This window comes from Alosa alosa, chromosome 13 (assembly GCF_017589495.1).
Source record: "Alosa alosa isolate M-15738 ecotype Scorff River chromosome 13, AALO_Geno_1.1, whole genome shotgun sequence".
NCBI lineage: Eukaryota > Metazoa > Chordata > Actinopteri > Clupeiformes > Clupeidae > Alosa > Alosa alosa.
In genome coordinates this window covers 17,154,375-17,171,503 of record NC_063201.1, presented here as the reverse complement: position 1 = coordinate 17,171,503, position 17,129 = coordinate 17,154,375, and the positions used below count along the sequence as shown (strand labels likewise).

Here is a 17,129-nt window from a genome sequence, read left to right as displayed (position 1 = left end):
CTCTGTGGTTTTGTATCCGATACTGCCCTCTGTTGACAATATAGTGTGTTACATTTGCATTTCTTAAAGTTTGGGGACTAAATAATGATAGGTCAGAGTAGTTTACATTTGAAATCAAATGACTGTTTTCATCCATAAACAAAAATATTCGACATATCACATCAAGCCACAATACTCGCCAACCCAGAGGAAAATGCTGGAGTCTTTTCCGACTGATTTGGAGATATACTGCATTGACCTGTTTCTTTAAGTGTGTGTGTGTGTGTGTGTGTGTGTGTGTGTGTGTGTGTGTGTGTGGTCTACCTATCCCTTTTGAAAACAGCATGGATGTTCAAGAATCATACTATCATTCCATACCAAACCTAAATTGTATGTTACATGCATTGGCAATCAATATTGTTAACTACAGTAATTTCCTCTGTAGCCACATCATATATACAAGGATACAAGGAAGTTTATTGTCACATGCATATAGTTACTGGAAGTAAGAAATGCAGTGAAATTATGTCTGGTGTCAGCCTATTTGTGCATTAATGGGGGTAAAAAGTGCAGTAGAAGAGGGGTTTAGTAGATTAAGTGGCAAGGGCTGCATAAAAAAGGTGGGGGAGGATTGGGATTGGGTGGGGGGCACCAACAAGGAGCACCCAAGAGCAACTAACTTATCTAATATAAGCCGCATGCTGGTGTTTTATGCAAATTAAAAAGGACACCTTGTATTGACCACATATGTGTTAACCACAGTGCCCAATAGCCCAGTGAATCAGAATCAGATCAAAAGAAAAAATAGGACAGTTAATGAAACTAGGTTGGAAATCACTATCAACATACTGCATCAGCTTCCCCATGAGGCCACAATGCATGTCATTGTCCATAATAGAAAACAGGCCCGAAGAATAATTTGATCATATTGTACCTTGGAATAATTGTTAATGAACCAATTTTAAAGGTGCTCTATAAGCCGCTACTCCCTCCTGTGCAATTGAAACTCTCCTATCACTAATCTCGTCGGTGATTGGCTGTATCAGTTTGTTATGTTTTTATGGTCCAGGCTGAACCAAGTTGTTTTTGTTGCCGTTTTTGGAGCCTGGGCTGTCCAGAGCCGTCCTGCATTTTTTAGTGTATTCAGGGCACAGGCAGCTAGCGGTGAAGTGATGTTTGCTATACATGACAAAAAATGTTTTAGGTTAGAAACCATGTAACATCACTTAGATCACCTTTAAGTCATCCTAATATGCTGACTTACACTCGACTTTCTAAGGACACAGCACTCAAAGAATCCTCCATAGAACTGCATGGGGTTAGTATGTAAAACCAATATGGCAGTCTACATACAGGTCATTAGAATATCGTCAAAAAATGTATTTATGTCAGTAATTCCATTCAAAAAGTGAAACTTGTATAATGTATACACTCAGACTGATATATTTCAAGTGTTTATTTCTTTTAATTTTAATGATTATAACTGACAACTAATGAAAATCCCAAATTCAGTATCTCAGAAAATTTGAATATTGTGAAAAGGTTCAATATTGAAGACACCTGGTGCCATATTCTAATCAGCTAATTAACTCAAAACACCTGCAAAGGCCTTTAAATGGTCTCTCAGTCTAGTTCTGTAGGCTACACAATCATGGGGAAGACTGCTGACTTGACAGTTGTCCAAAAGATGACCATTGACACCTTGCACAAGGAGGGCAAGACACAAAAGGTCATTGCTAAAGAGGCTGGCTGTTCACAGAGCTCTGTGTCCAAGCATATTAATAGAGAGGTGAAGGGAAGGAAAAGATGTGGTAGAAAAAAAGTGTACAAGCAATAGGGATAACCACACCCTGGAGAGGATTGTGAAACAAAACCCATTCAAAAATGTGGGGGAGATTCACAAAGAGTGGACTGCAGCTAGAGTCAGTGCTTCAAGAACCACCACGCACAGACATATGCAAGACATGGGTTTCAGCTGTCGCATTCCTTGTGTCAAGCCACTTTTGAACAAGAGACAGCGTCAGAAGTGTCTCGCCTGGGCTAAAGACAAAAAGGACTGGACTGCTGCTGAGTGGGTCCAAAGTTATGTTCTCTGATGAAAGTAAATTTTGCATTTCCTTTGGAAATCAAGGTCCCAGAGTCTGGAGGAAGAGAGGGGAGGCATAGAATCCACGTTGCTTGAAGTAAAGTTTCCACAGTCGGTGATGGTTTGGGGTGCCATGTCATCTTTGGGGTGCCATGTCACCTTATAATATCGGAGCACCTCTCAGTTAATCAGACAACAACTGCAGTGCGTTGGGAGAGAGAAAGGAAGAACACATAGGCTACTATTGGCCAATCCTCTCCAATTCATTAGAATTGGACTCTGGGCGTTTGGGAACAGCTGAGGGAGGAGGCTACTTGAAACTGCGAGTTTCGGTCGGTGTGAGCGAGCGGACTTTCAGTTGAGAGTAATTAACACCCTTTTAATCTAAGCTGTGCTAACGTCAGAGGGCGGTCTACGCTGATTCATCATTAGTGAGACGCGAGGCCAGCTGCATGCGATTCCTGTCAGCATAACAATAGAGGCTGTTGCTGAAGCGTCAGCAGAAGCGTCAGTCCTCGTTTCAGCCGTCCTCGTTTAAAGACGGACGTGGTCAAGATGAGCAAGTTTACCTGTGCAAGTTCACCTAGCACAGGCGCCAACAAAGGCAAAAATGTGCCATTCCATCATATCTGTTATCATCGGCCATCGCAGAAAACGGCATCATGCCAAAAGGGGCAGAAATCTGCTTAACCTCCAGCAACTTAAACGGTCCTCACCTACAGAAACCTCCTTCTCCATGGGCTTGTGGAACTGCCAATCCGCAGTCAACAAAACGGACAGCTGGCTATGCCAACCACTTTTCGTTGGAACTCCTTGCTCTGACTGAGACTTGGACCAAACCAGAGAACACTGCCACCCCGGCTGCACTCTCCACTAACTTTACCCTCTCCCACACCCCTCGCCCATCTGGACGAGGAGGTGGGACAGGCCTGCTAATCTCCAACAAATGGAAATTCACCCCGCTACTGCCTTCAAACAAATATGTCTCATTCGAATTCCATGCCATCACAGTGATCGCCCCAGCAAAACTCTACGTACTGGTCATCTACCACCCTCCAGGCCAACTAGGCGACTTTATGGACGAACTTGACACTCTACTGTCCTCCATCCCTGAGCATGACTGTCCGCTTCTCGTCCTCGGCGATATGAACATCCAGTTAGACGCCCCAAGCTCAGCAGACTTTTTGGCCCTGATCCACTCTTTTGACCTCAACTGGTTCAAAGCCCACCTACTCACAAAGCTGGCAAAGAGCTTGACTTGATCCTCACTCGGAACTGCAGCACACACCCTCATGGTGACGCCTCGCCATCTTTCTGACCACTTCTTCATCCAGTTCAACGTCAGCCTGACAGAACAGCCTCCGGCTCCTCAGCCGATGGTCACGTTCCGCCGCAACATCCGGAACCTGTCTCCAACCCACTTTTCCTCGGTGGTTGCCTCCGGTCTACCTCCACTCAACACCTTCTCCTCTCTGGAGGTTAATGAGGCCACAGACTCTCTCTGCTCCACACTGAGCTCGTGTCTAGACGAGCTGTGCCCTCTTACCACAAGGCCAGCTCGATCCAAACTCTCATCCATGGCTAAATGATACCCTCTGATCGCAGCGCACCAAACTCAGAGCCTGCTGTCTGTAACAGAAGCCTTAAAAGAAGCCAGGGACGACCGCTCGGTCATCAGTACTCATTCTGCTTGAATTATCAGCTGCCTTTGACATGGTTAATCACCGCATCCTTCTCTTTATACTCTCTAACATGGGAATCTCTGGTTCTGCTCTCTCCTGGTTTGAATCCTACCTCACAGGACGCTCGTTTAATGCATCATGGCTTGGTCAGCTATCTGCACCTCACTATCTCACATCAGGGGTCCCCCAGGGCTCAGTGCTGGGCCCCCTTCTCTTTGCTATCTACACCACCTCCTTGGGACCGATTATCCGTTCGCATGGCTTCTCATACCATTGCTATGCAGACGACACACAGCTCTATCTGTCCTTTCCACCTGATGACCCCTTGGTTTCAGCACGGCTCCCGGATTGCCTCTCAGACATAGCTACATGGATGAAGGCACACCACCTCCAGCTGAAACTCTCAAAGACTGAACTGCTGGTCCTCCCAGCTAAACCTACCATACACCACGACATCAACATCAAATTTGACTCCCTGTCTGTTTCACCTACCAGGACTGCAAGAAATCTAGGAGTTGTTCCTGACAACCAACTAACCTTCTCAGATCATGTTGCCTCAGTCGCCCGGTCATGCCGTTTCGCACTCTACAACATACGGAAAATCAGGACTTACTTGATTCATGCTACTCAACTTCTGGTTCAGGCAATAGTGATCTCACAACTTGACTACTGCAACGCCCTCCTGACAGGTCCCTTCAGATGATCCAGAACGCGGCGGCGTGCCTGGTCTATAACCAACCCAAAAGGGCACATGTTACCCCGCTGCTCATCCAGCTACACTAGTTACCTATGGCAGCCCGCATCACATTTAAGGCTCTAACACTTGCCTACAAAGTAGTCTCCGGTTCTGCTCCCACCTACTTGAATCCCGACAAACACGGGACGTCCCCCGGACCTTATGCGGACATTCACGACATCCCCGATTGGTCCCCAACGTCATGTTCTCTAGCGGACGTTCCGGTGACTTTATTGACGTCCGGAGCAAGTTATCCTTTGGTTATTGCGCGACGTCCGGTGCAGGACTTTCTGGGGACGTCACCGTCAGGTCCCTCGGATGACATTCGCATTTGGTCATTTCAAAGACATCCTAAGGACGTCCTTGTGTGGGCCCGACAATAACGTTATACCAGGGACATCAAGGGGACGTTTGTTTATTAAGTACACACATGGCAGCGGAGTTGAGAGAGGTCTGCTACAGCCTGCAGGACGGACATCAACATCCATGCGCGACCTCACGTTAAACGTCATTACGTAGCAACATTGAGGTCAGCTTACACAGCATTCGGAAGAAATACACCATTGGTGGCCACCGATGAAAGTAAGTAACATCTTTGGCTGTGTATGTAGCTGATAAAGTTTTCAATAACTGAATGAAACGGAATGAAAAGTTGTCAAATGTTAACGTACACGAATCCGACGAGCGTTCTGTGGAGGCTGCCATCTTGTGGCGACGCCATTACTGAGCTCTTACTGGTATGTAAACAAACCTCCGTGATAACGCACCCTCAATGACAGCTACAGCCAGGCAGTATGGCTTGTTGGGTTGATGATGTTGTGGCCCGGTCACAGATGATGGTACAAGCGATCTTACAGATTATTCATGAAAATAGCTTAGAGTAGAGAATGAGGAAATAAAGACATAATTGGGACTAGGTTAATATTATATCTACTTAACTACTGTAGCTCTAACGTCAGCAATAACTGCTAGCTAGGCTAGCTAACGAGGAAACTATAAAAATATCTGTCCATTTGGCAACAATAAATAAATGAATGGATATCAAATAAACAAATTCATGTTTTTCATTTGTGACCATTGTTTATCTAGTTTTCACATTTCAAAAGGAAAGGGTAAGGTACAGCTAACTGCTATCTGTGCAAACCGTATGGTAACGTTAGGCTACCAGACAGGGGCAGTCGACCCGGGGTATTTTGTGTATCTCACATTTTTTTTTGTTCCAACTGGTCATTTTATTGCTGCTATTGGAACAATTGAAAACGGAACATGTTTTCCCACATGACTTTATAAAAGAAGTAGTGAGACAGCCGTAAATCGCGGGCTGTTATCCCAGTGGACGCAACGAATCCAATAGGAGTCACTGGCGCAATGCTACCCAGCAACAGCTCAGTAATGGCGCCCGCTTACTTCCGGTAGTTTCGCCGGATACGTGTATAAGGTAACGTTCTGTAATTTTCCTCTGGGGGTGAATAAAGTATCTATCTAAAACGTTATCTCTAGCTAGCAGGTTAGCTGCTCATTAGCTTACCGTAGTCTATATGGCAACATACAGTTTATGAAGTCGTGCGTCTATGAACAAAGTAGGTTCACTGCTGATATGTGAATTATGTAGCACATACGTTTTGAGTTTATGAATTGTATCAAATTCATGGAATGAATTGTATCAAATTCAAGAAATTAATTGTATCAAATTCATGTTAGCTGGTGTAGCTTACAATGCGCATTTCTTCAGATAACTGTCATTACGTGATGCATGTAACATGCTCTAAATAGGCAGTGGTTTATCTAGTCATGTACTTATCCGTTTTATTTTCAGAACCAAACACACGGCCGAACCGAGGACTTTTGGAGCTGAATACGATGCAATAAAACTAGAGAAATGTTAAAAACAGACCACGTAGCTTGTTTAGGGTTGCCTAGTAGCAACAGAAGTGACTGCTTAATTTGTAAAGTAAAACTATCTACATTGCAGAAGAATTAAGGATACTGCTTCTTCATGACTTGTTTAAATGTCATTGTAATTTATTTGACGCATGCTCGCTAAAAGTGTCAAGCATATGTGACGTGGCAAGGAAATTTGGAGTCGACTACGCCACCTAGGGGGTTAGGACCAGTTACACTATATTCCCTATAGTACCCACAAGGCAACACAGATTCGTACACTCTTAGGCCAGAGACAAGAGTTAAGTCAACATAATTTATTGATACATACAACACAGATTCATCAATAAAAACAATGCATCATGTACGACACATGGGTCAGATGCAATCACTCTGGGTCGTCCCACATACCCAATACACAATCTATTCTACCACAATCTAACACAATCACAATCACTATTCTACCACAATCTACACAATCTAATCTATTCTATTCCAAATCAATCTATCTACCATCGTCCCAATACACAATCTACTGGATGGTTAATGATGGTAACCACACTGTTACGCTGTAGCTTAACCTGTGACCCGTAATCAAAGGGAGGGGAGCAGGGCAGGGGGGCTTACCACAGCAAGCAGGACTTTCCAAAAGGGGGAAAAGGAGGGACCCAGAAGACACGCACCACACGTGAAGGAAAATGACAGTACACTGCAATCCAGAATAAAGCACCCGTTGTACACAGCAGAGAAAAGTGAGGGGGGAACTTCACCACCTGAAGGTTGGCCTGCCGCCTGTGGCAAACTCACCACACCTGTCCGGAAGAGAGAGAGCAAGAGAGAGAGAGGGAACAGAGGCACAGGCTAAAAGGCTTGACAGTAATTATATGGCAATCATTCATTCACCAATAGCCTTTTTATCAAGCTAGGCTAACAAGGCTACTTATCTCAGGCAGGGGGGGAGGCAGTCAGGGTGTCCACCAGGGCCCAGAGGTTGATCCTGACATTGAAGCTGCCCTGGTCACAGTAATTTAGGTTACAGTACGCATACACAAACACACAATCACACACACACAAACCTCAAAGACACCAATAAGCCAACAAATAGAAAAGCATGCGAGTCAAGCATTGGGAGAAACAGTACAGCACTGCATAACCGCATGCACCAAATCAAAGAAAACAACAAACAAAATAAACATGCAGGTCAAACAAAAGACAGGACAACACACCGTATAGCCGCCAAATCAAAGGACGTAGGCATGCGGGTAGAGCGATAGAGAGGGCAGTACACCACTGCGTAGCCCCATGCGTTAAGCTACAAATAGTCCCCAACAAAACTAGGCACGCCGTTCAATCCCGACCGTATGGAAACGTCATCCACAAATCCACAGCACAACAGAACAGCAGCCTTTCCATGGTGTGGAGGCACTTGGCTGTTATCCACTTCACACGTGACAAGTGGCGATGAATCCTCTCTCTGGGACCGCAGGTCATGAAGTGAGCTATGAGAGGCTTGGCTACGGCTCCAGCTGATTCCCATCGAGCACCCAGCGTCGGAGCTCGCTACAACAGCCTTGCCAGTGAATATGAACCACTCAAGCTTAGTTTAAACACACTTGTCGTTGAAGTGGCTAAACAAGTCAACTTGCCACCACACGCCACCGAGTAACGACGGGCACCCTGGAAGCAAAACAAAGAAGGGAGAAAAGTACCTCCCGGTGATATCCGCTAAGCTAAATCAAAGTCCTTTTAGGCAAGTCCCTCCACTCGGCGGCCATATAGCAACACTTTTTGGGCACTCATCAGGCATCCTACTCAGCAGAAATGCACGTGCGCAAGGCTTCACGACACCAATCTTGCTCCAGTGGCGAGTTCAAAACACATGATTGGGAAGATGTCTTCACAACACAACATATGATTGGCTCAATGTATTCACATCACACCACATGATTGGCTCAATGTATTCACATTTCGACGTTTTGCCGAGGAAGGGGTGGGATATGTGTAGACAACGGCGTTACAAACTAACCACATGCATTTCTATGGAGGATTTTTTGAGTGATGTGTCTCCTCATTAGAAAGTCTCTGGCTAAATACCCAAATAAGAGTCCGCCCTGCAATTAGAAGATGTCCACCAATCGCGCACAGAGGAAATGGCACAGAAATGATTGTGGAGGTGTAAACTAATCTGCCACACATAGCTTTCCCCGATGTCACAGCAGCTCCTTGTGGAAACAGCAAAGAAGAGTGCACATATCCGATGAGATTTTTGACAAGGAGCAGAAGATCTCTGGCCTTACCAGAGCCTTACTGTTTATGAATAAAAAATGATATGAAATCTAAACATCTGGAATCTATTTCTTTCAGCTTAATGTTGGCTACAAAGAGCTTTCATAGCCTAGAGAAAACGATACATTTTTCTTTATCTGCAATGTTCCAGGAAGATATGCTTACATAGGCTATTTTTAGGCGGTCCCTGTTTGATCACAGGTCCAAGAAAACGCCTTAGAGTGGATATAACCAGAGAATGTCTATAACGTCAATGCATTCTAGTTATATTTCATGTAGCCTACTTTATTTCATGTTGAGTTTTGCTTCCCAGCATGCATTGCGCATTTACGCATTTTAGGCTATTATTAGTTTGTTTTGAATTTTGAAACAATATGGTTTGAATAATTTAGCTTAGGCTAGCCTAGGCCTACTCTGATGATGTTTTGAACAATATGCTACGGGATATGCCCATTCAATTTTTTAGCAGTTTATTAAGAAAAAGACACCGTAGATGTGAAAGTAGCATATCCTAGCCCGGTACAATGGTCCCTGTCTACTCATCATTAGTGTAATGTATAAGGAGGACGTGATACCATGCATGACTGATCGACGTGAAAACATGAGGTAAGAGTAACAGATTATGTATTTGTCAGGCAAGGCATAAATGAGATCTGATGTTATGACAACCTCTCTCCTAGCAGCCTATGAAGCCTACAGGGTGTAATACCGCGAAATCATATTTCATTTTTTTTTTTTTTTTACCATCTTGGAAATATAAACGTTGCACGCATAACGTTGCGGTGACCATTACAGGACGTCCCCTCAAAGTCTCGACGTACCAAACACAGGTCCGCGGGAACCCTACACAATGTCGAGGAGGTGGCGTTCGCCAGGGGACATTTAAAGGACGTCGCCGGGACTTTATTTTGTTTACTGGGAGGCCCTCATAGACATACGCTACCTCCAGACCGCTGCGCTCCTCAGAAGAACGACGTCTAGCTCTACCACCGGTACGCTCAGGCCAATCCAAACTTTTCTCATCTGTTGTTCCTCGTTGGTGGACCACACTGCCTGAGTGTTCCACCAAAAAACTCCTGAAGACCCAGCTCTTTAGAGAACATCTTCTGTCATAGCACAACTTACAACAAGTCGTGCTGATGCTAGAGCACTTACCAGCCGTCTTGAACTGACACTCAACTGTTTAAAAACAGCACTCACTGATGTACTGATTCTTACTGTACTCTACCGTTTTTAAATTGTCGTCAAATTGTTGAGAGAATTGCTTTAAAACTTAACTGTTACCATGTTGTTAGTCGCTTTGGTTAAAAATGCTTCAGCCAAATGTAATGTAATTTGCTGGTGTTGGTCCACTGTGTTTTCTGATGTCCAGGGTCAACGCAGCCATCTACCAGGACGTTTTAGAGCACTTCATGCTTCCTGCTGCTGACCAACTTCATGAAGAAGCAGATTTCCTTTTCGGACTTGGCACCTGCACACCAAAGCTACCAGTATCTGGTTTAGGACCATGGTATCCCTGTTCTTAATTGGCCAGCACTCGCCTGACCTTAACCCCATAGAAAATCTATGCCAAAACGGCGAATTTCGCCGAAAGGTGAGCAGTTTTCATGCCTGCTATGGGGTATTGTGAAGAGGAAGATGCGATACGCCAGACCCAACAATGCAGAAGAGCTGAAGGCCACTATCAGAGCAACCTGGGCTCTCATAACACCTGAGCAGTGCCACAGACTGATCGACTCCAGCCTACGCCGCATTGCTGCAGTAATTCAGGCAAAAGGAGCCCCAACTAAGTATTGAGTGCTGTACATGTTCATACTTTTCAATTGGCCAACATTTCTAAAAAAAAAATTGTATTGGTTTTAAGTAATATTCTAATTTTCTGAGATACTGAATTTAGGGTTATCATGAGTTGTCAGTTATAATCATCAACATTAAAAGAAATAAACATCTGAATTTGAAATATATCAGTCTGTGTAATGAATATAAAAGTTTCGCTTTTTGAATGGAATTACTTACATAAAATCAACTTTTTGATGATTTTCTAATTATATGACCAGCACCTGTATATCCCACCCCATTCACTTGAATAGCTAAATAGCTGACGATAACTGCCCCAAAGTCCGTTACCAAGATGGACTTGCCTATAAAGACTCCTACACTCCTTGTTCCAATGTGTTCCATAAAATGAGTCTATTTGGAGGTCTCCTGACCACTAATAGATTTTAACAGGATTTGATGAGTGATCAACCAAATTCAATCAAAAAGCCAGTTCTATTAATACTCAGTAACTACTACCGATTCAGAGTGCATGTGCATGAATATCAAAACGTTTACATTTTCATGTTTTTATTCAAAAGCACATACAACACATTGTGTTTATGAGTCACAAAAAGTTGTTTTCAAACAATTTTGTATATTTAACAAAATTACACTTTCATCAGTTTCAACAAATCGCTAAATTCACATTATACATCTGATCAGGGTTGATAGCCTATCATAAATTAACAAAAATTTAGTGACTATTTCAACTGCTGTGTCTCAAAATGAAAGGTCTTAACAATTTTTGCAAGTACTCATTGATTACAGATATTTAAAAAAATGACAAAAGTTTTAAAAGCTTTTTTCTTCCAAACATTTCTACAAATACACTTTTAGCTGCCTTATGATAATGTTTGGTATTTTAAAAATCAGACTTTTAAAAACCAAAACAAAAAAAATAATCATTTTTTGTAACATTCAGCAGTTTTAAAACCTAAAAGGAGCCTAAAACATCATTTTGCCTGGGTAAGGACGGTGCTTGTTAAACAATGGCATAAAAATGGATATGACTGCAAGAGTACTTTAAAACCGTTTCAGTACATCAAATATAAGCCAACAATGAAACTATAAATGATATTTTTATATAAAACTTGGTAAAAAATAGTTATTTCAAACTGTACAGTCACCAAGTACACAGAATAACCCAAAAGAAAGCCGTTCATTTGGCATCTCCCGCAGCTTCGACTTTCTGTGCCTACAATAAAAAAAAAATAAAAAAGAATTAGATCAATACTCAAACACATAGGTTGGCTAGGAGACTAACACCATTTATTTTACATCAACACTCGGTTTTGCTTCAATGTAAAGTTTCAATACAAGTTTCCAGGTTCCTCTATAGTGTAGATAAATAGAAATGCATATGTAGGTAAACAGAGAATCTACTCCCTCTGGAATTCATGCACACAGCCCAAAAATGTCGAGTAGCATCCATCCACTAATGATTTTTGTATGCAAACTATATGCACAGCTCACGAGTGGGCTCACAGGTCATGCCAAAATCCTTGACACCCAGACTGCAGCTGTGATCAGAAAACACCTCTTTCTCAGGTGCTGCTGGCATCTTTTTTGGACTGTTTACATTTCTGTTGGCCAGCCATGTGCTGTATTCCCTTGCCTTATGTCTCTGTGCACTTTCCCTAAGGGAGTAAGATCTTCCTCTACCCTTGTAGCCCATCCCTTCATATTTATGATGAGAAAGTAATTGTAAGTGTATGTTTTGAGTTGTTTGTTTTGACGAAGAAATCAGAAATGCAAACGTTTTGCTCTACATACTTTTGTCCTCTGCCTTCAAGTGGATACTGTAATCTCTGGTACATGAAGGCAGCACTCTGATTTTTGCTATCCCAGAGCTAACCTGCAATGCAACTTGCAGTAGTAAGTTAGCCATGTGGTAGCAAAAATCTGAGCTTGCCATCTTAACATACTGGAGATCACAGTACCCACTTGAAGGCAGAGGACAAAAGTGTGTTCAGGAAAACGTCTGCATTTCAGACTTTGTCGTCCCTGTGTAAGTTTAACAGGTGCAATAATTCAAATTTCCCATAGGAAAAGAAAACGGATCTCAAAGATGGCAGCTTTTTTTGTAGGCGAACTTCAGAGGTCTATTAACATCATTTGTATGGCAGATTTTACATCTGGGGGTGAAAGTGTTGGAGGGCGGTGGTGAAAGCCATAGATATTAGAACGCTAGATACTGCATTGTCGAGTTCTATTAGGTGGCATACATGAACGCGGCCGCCATATTGCTGGGGGCAAACACCTTACTGTCCATGGGCAACACTTGCCGGCAATCCGAGACACCTGTCTGATTTCCAATCACAGACACCTGTTTCTCCATTGGCCTCCAGTGATTGTTGCCCCCACCAAAATGGCAGCACTATTTACGTACGTTCTGGAACCCAATGTGGTATGGACCCTTTCAAGAGAGTTCCATTATCAGCATCATAGTTGGCCCCACAAGACTTCCTTTTTAACATTCCATATGTTATCTTAATGCAGAGGAAGTAGATTGGGGCCCAAATAGAATGTTCAAGCATTGTTTTTGTTTTTATTGTTGAAAGGGTCTATTGGTGAAAGCTGCCAGAGGCAGAGGCAATTAGCCTTCATTCCCATGGCAACTCTAAAGAAGCAACACACTCACACTTACTGACTTGCTTAATCCCTCAGTGATAATGTATGATGTTAGCAAGGACAACACTCTCAGTTCTCTTTCAAACTTTTAAATCACCAACGACGAACGTTTCGGGATGAGCGCTCTCCTTCAGCGCATAATCGCCATTATACGCTGAAGAAGGGCGCATAGCCCAATACGTCCATTGTTGGCGATTAAAAGTTTGAAAAGAACTGAGAGTGCCATCCTTGCTTACATCATACAAACTCTCCAGCTTTGACAAGAGCAACACACTTCACCATTTAAATCACTACTTGTGCCTTGACAATTGTCATGAGACGCAAGATTAATTTAAAACTCCCAGACATAGTTAAGAGTTACTAATATCATTTTGCCCATTTATGGAATTTAGCCCACATTTCTCACCGGGCTTATTTATCAGAAGTGCCTGTCTTGTATGCTACAGAATGTAAAGCTACCCACTTCATTGTATGTGCTGGGATTCATTGTAGAGTTTTGAGGACAAATCACATTCTTGCCATAATTTCATGGAAACCTTTATTATACAACCACCTCAAATGAAATTGGCTCTACTGTTGTGTGCATGAAACCATACAACTTGGTAATTTACATCAAAAGTCATGTCCATGTAACTGAATGGAGTACTTGTAATCACATCTTTACTGCAAGTGTGAGGTTAAAGTTTAGAAATTTAAGTAAGTTTTTGCCCCCTCCCCCCAATTATCTCATTGCATGCTTTTAACAGTATGCAATTTGTTAACATTTTGAAACCATACACACCTCTGCCTTGGCCTCGCCATTTTCAGCAGGCTTCTTTCCCTTGGCTGCTTTCTGCAAAACAGATGTGAAAGATTTGAATAGCTAGTCATGTGTGAAGTTACTCTGTGACATGTTTGAGCATTACATTGACAAACAGGAAAATCTGGATGCCAAATCCAGCAACTGCAGTCACATGCTGCCAGAGCAAACACAAACATTCCTAAGGGCATCATTCCACCAGGACATCATATGCTTTTTCAAGCATGCATGATTGTATATAAAAACAAACATTTAAAAATCATATCCAAATTATTCAAGGAACTGTGACAAAGCTGCCACACAAACTACTTTGACTGAAGGACATTTCTAAAGCAATATTCAGAATATCAACTGTAAACAAGTCAGTACATAAATAAAAAGATTAATTCATAAGTACATGGTACCAAATATACTCAATGTTCAATTTCATATAACTGCAATGAGAGAGAATGAGTAGTGGTCCATTCACTTTTTTAATTTAATTTATTTATGTTAATTTGGGCCTGCAATCAACTTCTGTCTCCAATTAACGTAATCATACCTTCGGTGGTGCTGCCTTTTTGGGTTTGGGGGCTGGCTTTGGAGGTGCTGGTTTCTGAGAAGATGAAAAATACAATACAATTGATTACCACTTTTGAGGGTATAACCTCTACGGGATATCATAACTGAATTGGAAATACTACTTACAGCCGACAACCTTGCAGACCGCCGTGCTGGCTGTGAAAATTTAATAAAAATATACACATGTTTAGTAAAGTTAAGTACATGCATTTACAAATGTGTAAAAAAAAAAAAAAAATGTTTGACAATACATGCCGAATTATGTTTAAACTATACACAAACCTCTTCACTGCCTTTTTTGTCAGCCTAGCATGGAACAAAAAAAAGAGAACAGACATAACGTCATTATTGTAACAATACACATTGCCCTATGCTTAAATTAAATATAATATTAAGCTTAAACATAGGGCCGAATGTAATTTCCATAGTTGACTATTCTCTCCTCTGATTTGAAACTATTTTTCTTTAACTAATGTATTGTATACCTAAAACCGCTTTGGACAAAAAGCGTCTTTCAAATATCAGAATCTACGAAAGCAGCAATTAAAGGCAAAGAGTTCCATAACATTGCACAAAACGTCGAATCTCCACTGAGAATGCTACACACAACGATTGGCGCGAATCTTTGTCGTGTTTCCAAATGAGGGCGATTTCCGAGATGAGTGTGACAGATGTTTTCATTTGACTATATGAACGATAGCCCATTCCCGCTCAAATTCAAATCTGTTTGCAGCCGCGGTGCATTGATGCTCCTTTTGTTCTGCTTCCTTTCTACCAATGCGCGCCTGTCATCATGGTTCAAAATCCTATCATAAGAGGAAGACAAATGTTGTCTTTTCGATGACCACCAAGCGCCAGAACGACGTTAATCTCTATTGTAACGAATAATAACATTAGTAACGTCGAATGATCACTGCAATACATGAAAAATACTTTAAGGTTAGCCCGCCATAAAGGTCACTTAATAACAGCAGAGAAGCTAACGTCATATGGGCGGGCTAACTGTTAGCACGCCATCGAAGTGTGTCAATATCACGGAGTAGACCTAGTTAAGCTAATGTTGGCTAGTAGTTTTACTATGACTGACAGTAGACAGCCGTTGGTTTTCTTGTACCATGACTGTGGCAAATGTAAGCCCTATTACATTTAGCTAAATATAAACACAATATGTTCTGCTAATGTTAACAAATTGTTAAGTTGACATTCACTGCATTCACCACACTGATGTTCAAGGAAGATGGTCGACAGTCTGACGTTAGCAGACTACTGGCAGCAAGCAAAAAGCATCAGCAACCTAACGTTAGCCATAATATAAGCTACGTGTTTCATACCAACTGTAAAGTCGACCGCAACGTTACAGGGTTGTGTGTTAAATATTCGCGTCAACTAGTCAGCTGCAGGGGTTAACGTTAGTCGAAAGAAGATAAACAATGCGAATTATCTGACCAAGCTAGCAACCATCAAGAGGCCAAACAAGGTCAATTACCATTTTTAACATAGTTTAGAATCTACTTGAGCACCATTAAACGTCGGGTTCAACAATAGTTTGGTTGTGCGCTTGTGGCGCAACATCGACTTCTTGAGATACGTCAATGAACGCGTTTGAATGCCCAAGCAAGTCAAAACGTTAACGTTAACCGTCGAGGCGGCAAATCTAGCAACGTTATCCCCATATCACTTTCATTTATATAGCGCAATAGAGCCCAAATAATCATAGGCCAGTTGGATAAATGCATTTGCACAAAAGGTGTTTGCCGTTGAGCTCTTATTACATTTAGACAATCCAGCTAACGTTGCCGCCATTTCCCAAGTAAGTAACGTTAACAGTAAATCCCACACAAATATCAGCTGGCTGTGGTGTGAGAACGCTAACGTAAACTTGAATGTCTGAAGAAACAAATCATCTTCAAGTTAAGTACGTGCCATTTACTCACTGAAATACAGACGATAAGGTAAACACTTGCACAGCTATTAAATGCATGTAGTTCTTTTGACCGCCGAAAATAACAAACGATTTTAAACGTTAATAATAATATAAAAAAAAAAAACAGGCGCGAATTCCTTACCTTTCTCTTGGGCATCTTGTCACTTTTTTGGACAAAAGCGTCTGCTTATTCAGATAAGTAATACGGAAAAGGCACAGACGCTATATACTGACTCGCGCCTTAACGAAAATAAATGAATAGCAATATGTTTATTACCTATTTATATTGAAATGTAGGCTAAGATAGAAACCGGTTTTAACCAGATTTTTATTCTTCCTTCACTGATTGGTTGTTCATCTAATCATATGTTCTTGGGCGTGGTATACTCTTAAAGCTGCAGTGATTGTCGGAAAAACAGCTTGCAATGGCACATCATCTCCGGATGGGGTATTGTTTTCCTTGGCTAAAAGATATCCATGCAGTGTCCTAGTCAAGGGTCCTGGGACTGTTGCCATGTTAGGAGTAGGGAAACAAAATGTGTAGTACAGACCACGATTAAATAATTAATTAATTAATAGTAATGAATTATTACACATGAAGTGGTGTGACAATTAATCTTGAAGATGTTTAAAGACAGCCATAGTTAACTTCAGTCTGCTTTAGATCAGGTTTAATGAATGTGTATTGTTATAACATCAAAGATGTGTTTCTAGTTAAAGTAAGGAATCAAGTTGGTAATACTTTA

The 17,129-nt window shown here is 41.9% G+C and overlaps 1 long non-coding RNA gene across 1 annotated transcript; it reads right to left on the bottom strand.

Annotated features, from left to right (window-relative positions):
- Nucleotides 1–10,979: 10,979 nt before the first annotated feature.
- LOC125305647 lies at nucleotides 10,980–16,682 on the bottom strand. The gene is made up of 6 exons (XR_007195448.1): nucleotides 16,526–16,682; nucleotides 14,742–14,765; nucleotides 14,586–14,615; nucleotides 14,440–14,493; nucleotides 13,881–13,931; nucleotides 10,980–11,663 (listed from the first exon to the last, which is right to left on the bottom strand). It is a non-coding gene; the product is annotated as an uncharacterized LOC125305647 (long non-coding RNA).
- Between the last annotated feature and the right edge of the window lie 447 nt (nucleotides 16,683–17,129).